The 4270-nt window shown below is 37.6% G+C and overlaps 1 pseudogene; it reads left to right on the top strand.

The window, feature by feature from the left end:
* Positions 1-1492: 1492 nt before the first annotated feature.
* Positions 1493-2401, top strand: LOC150020711 (creatine kinase B-type pseudogene; annotated as a pseudogene).
* Positions 2402-4270: the final 1869 nt, after the last annotated feature.

The following is a 4270-nucleotide window of genomic DNA, read 5'->3' on the forward strand; positions in this document are numbered from 1 at the left end:
ATATCCTAATTTATCTCTAGTTTCTTTAAGTGTTTTACATCTTCTTCTTCTACATATTCTTGAAAAATGGGACTTTATTCCTTCCTCTCATATTTTTATAATTTCATTTCTCTTTCCTGTTTTACTATACTGCCTTAACCCTTCAATACTGAATCTAAGCAATGGTATATGTTATCTTTATCTTTATTTATTTTTTTTAGCATGCACCAAATTTAAGAACAAATGTGATTCTATTTGCTCTATAATAGTTCTATATTTCATCAATTTTGTTTTTATCTTTATATTTACTTTCTTCTATAAATTTTCCTATATTACTCTATAAACCTGAAATAAATTTTTCTTCCTAACATTTTCTTCTAAGGTTATATTTCTTTTAACAGCATTGTACAAGGATTCATATGTATTCTTTTCTTATTATTCAGTTATATATTTTATAGTTGTAGTTATGATTTTTATTAATAATTTATTTTATAGGATATTTCATTAATTTTCCAAACAAAAGATATTTTATAGGTAAATGTTGGATGCTAATTTTAAACTAAATGTTTCGCATTCCAAAACATATTCTGTATGATTTTTGCCTCAGGAAATGTGTTGAGCTCTTTTTGTGCAAATGTTATGTATATTTTTAATAGCATATGACCCTGATGATAACTGAATCTACATTTACATGTGTCTCTGTGTAGTTTTTGACTAAATGTATGAAACCATATCAATAGGCATATCCACACTCAGAATGTTATATCTTGCATGCTATTACCAGTATGATTTTGTTAAAAATTACATTAGCTTAATGTAATGCATGAAACTTAACAAATTACATGTTAATTCATAGTTTTACTATATTTCCAAGCACAGCATTACACCTTAGACACTTTACTTCATTATCTTCATCCTCATGAATATCCTATTACTATTCTGTATTTTAATTAAATATATAATCTAAGCCCCACTTAAATCACAGTGGTCTTCTAATTATTTACACCATCTTAGTTCTTTACATATACATTTTAAGTATAGTAAGTATATTACTAATATTAATATTAATATATTAATTGTATACCTTTTAATCTATCGCATATTCTCTTATATATAATATAGTCTATTACAATATAATAATAAATGTACTATATAACTAATAATTTACAAATATTATATATAAAATAAAATAAATAATATATTTATATTACACATAATAATAAAACTTTAGTGAAACTACCACTGGAACACTGGCTAAATCCAGTAGTTGTTTCTTAAAGTTTTATATTAATGTGTTTGGACTAAAAATCACTTGTATCTCTTGTGAACTTATTTATTTATTTTATATAGAGACCATTCGGTATCTTAGCTTTGTTGGTATCTTTCAGTAATTTGGGAAACTTGACGGTATTCTCTCTCATTAAATTGCGTCTACAGGCTGTTCGCCTGCGCTGCTCCCGCAGCCGTGGAAGGAACCGGCGCTCCCTTTACGCCCGGTCGCCGGCCCGCTGCCATGCCCTCCTCCAACAGCCGCAGTGCGCTCAAGCTGCGCCTCCCCGCGGAGGACGAGCTCCCCGACCTCAGCAACCACAACAACCACAGGGCCAAGGTGCTGACCCCCGAGCTGTACGCCGAGCTGCACGCCAAGAGCACGCTGAGTGGCTTCGCGCTGGACGACGCCATCCAGACTGGAGTGGACAACCCGGGTCACCCATATATCATGACGGTGGGCTGCGTGGCAGGTGACGAGGAATCGTACGAAGGGTTCAAGGATGTGTTTGACCCCATTATCGAGGACCGACATGGCGGCTACAAGCCGACTGATGAGCACAAGACCGGCCTGAACCCTGACAACCTGCAGGGCGGCGACGACCTGGACCCCAACTCTGTGCTGAGCTCGCGGGTGCGCACGGGCCGCAGCATCCGCGGCTTCTGCCTGCCCCCGCACTGCGGTGTGGATCAACGAGGAGGACCACCTGCGGGTCATCTCCATGCAGAAGGGGGGCAACATGAAGGAGGTGTTCACCCGATTCTGCAATGGCCTCTCCCAGATTGAAACACTGTTCGAGTCCAAGAACTACGAGTTCATGTGGAACCCTCACCTGGGCTCCATCCTCACCTGCCCGTGCAACCTGGGCATGGGGCTGCGGGCAGGTGTGCACATCAAGCTGCCCCATCTGGGCAAGCACGAGAAGTTCTCGGAAGTGCTCAAGAGGCTGCGGCTCCAGAAGCGAGGAACAGGCGGCGTAGACACCGCTGCTGTGGGCGGGTCTTTGACATCTCCAACGCGGACCGCCTGGGCTTCTCAGATGTGGAGCTGGTGCACATGGTGGTGGCCGGCGTGAAGCTGCTCATTGAGACGGAGCAGCGGCTGCAACAGGGCCAGGCCATCGATGATGACCTTGTGCCTGCCCAGAAGTGACAGCCCGGCCCACACCTGTCACGGCCTCCAGCCCTGCTGCTTCCTAACTTATTGCTCAGGCAGGGCCCACCATGCACCCCTGACACTCACCACCTGGCGGCTGAGCCCTTAAAGCCTCGCTGTAGACTTGTCTCCCTAGGTAGAGTTTATTTTTGTGATGGCTGAGATGTTACTGATGCTGAAATAAACAAGGGTTTTGGTCCACTGGAAAAAGAAAAGAAAAATTGCTTCTACAACATGCTCCTTTCTTTCTTACTGGGGATCCAATTGCATGTATATGTAGCCTCTGTAACCCTTTCTAACTGCCTCTTCAGGCATGTCTCACCATTCGATAATCAGCTCAGACATCACCTTTTAGAAAGCGTTCCTCATATTTTTATTTATATAAGCTCTTTTTCTTATTCTTCCTCAGATGTTATCTTGTTTTTGTACTTACCAGTAATTAGCTCCAGTCCAACATCAATTCTGTGAGAATAAAATTTAGTATATTTTGTTTTTTAGTATATATATATTTTAAATTAATTTGTTTGTTTATTTATTTTTAGAGAGAGGGGAAAGGAGAAAGAGAGGGAGAAAAACATCACTGTGTGGTTGCCTCTCACTCGCGCCCCCAACTGGGGACCTGACGTGCAACCCAGTTATACACCCTGACTGTGTTCTTTAATATATCTTGAAGGCCTAAAAAAGTAACAAACACCTAAATGCATTAAATAAAGAGGTTGGGTAAAAAAAAACATACATAATTATTGTTGGAGGTTTAACTAATTTTAGAACAAACAAACCATAAAGTGCAGTATATTTCAAGAGACCATCTCAAATTCCAGCGCTGCCACCTAATAATTTGCACCATTATCAAGTCACTTATTGTTTGAATTTCAGTTTCTTCAGATGGAAAATGAAGCTTAATAATAACTACAACATATATTGTAATAGGTATTACAATAACTAATACTCATATATCATTTAACATAATTTTTACCACATAAGTAAGATTTTATCCCATTTTTGGCAAATACTATAATAACATACGAGCATACATTGAGACCAAATGGTCATTTAATACATTTTAAAATGTGATGAAAGTTTACTTTTCTAATCTTAGAGTGGTAGGTTATTTTTTGAAATGATTAGTTTTAATAAGTTCATTCAATTCTTATATTTATTTCAGATGCTAAAATAAAGAACCAGGACTATTTGCTTATAAAATCTTACTCTCAGCAGCTCCATGGGCTTTTACTTTCACAAGTGTATGACGTTCTGATGGGCAGCTCAATAACATGTTCTATGCTTTCATTTACTTTTATGTCACAAACATTCATTCTAAGCAGGCTTTACTTTGTTTGTGTTCCAAGAGTTATTTTTGAGGTAAAAATAATAGTATTCAAAACCTTGAAACTATACTTTCACCCAAAAGACATGTTAACATTTATCTTTATAGAGTGCAAGTTCTGTAGAACAAGATCTAAGTTCCTATAAAAATTATACTCCCTTTCATTGTTTTCTTCTTGTCTGTCTTGCAAGGAATAGAAAGTTTAACACAATGCAGATGTGAAAAAAGCTTGTGATTGTCATCATGCAAGTTATTAACAATGTCAGAATAGCAGCCATAAAATCATGCCACAGGGAAAAATGTTGGTGATGGGATTTATCAGCTCAGTAGGCATGTAAGTCGTCTTTTAATAATTACTTCAACACAAACATAGAAACATTTTGTGGCAACAATCTTAATTTGTTTTTGGTCAAGCAATTGTATAGTTCTCTCTAAATTTAAAAAGAACAGCAACCAGAATAGCTAAAATTAATTATAATAGTTCACATTATTTACTCTCCATTAAAAAATGGCAACCATCTTAATAACTGACTTCATTC

Source organism: Furipterus horrens, unplaced genomic scaffold (genome assembly GCF_987537825.1).
Source record: "Furipterus horrens unplaced genomic scaffold, mFurHor1.1.pri manual_scaffold_1, whole genome shotgun sequence".
Lineage (NCBI taxonomy): Eukaryota > Metazoa > Chordata > Mammalia > Chiroptera > Furipteridae > Furipterus > Furipterus horrens.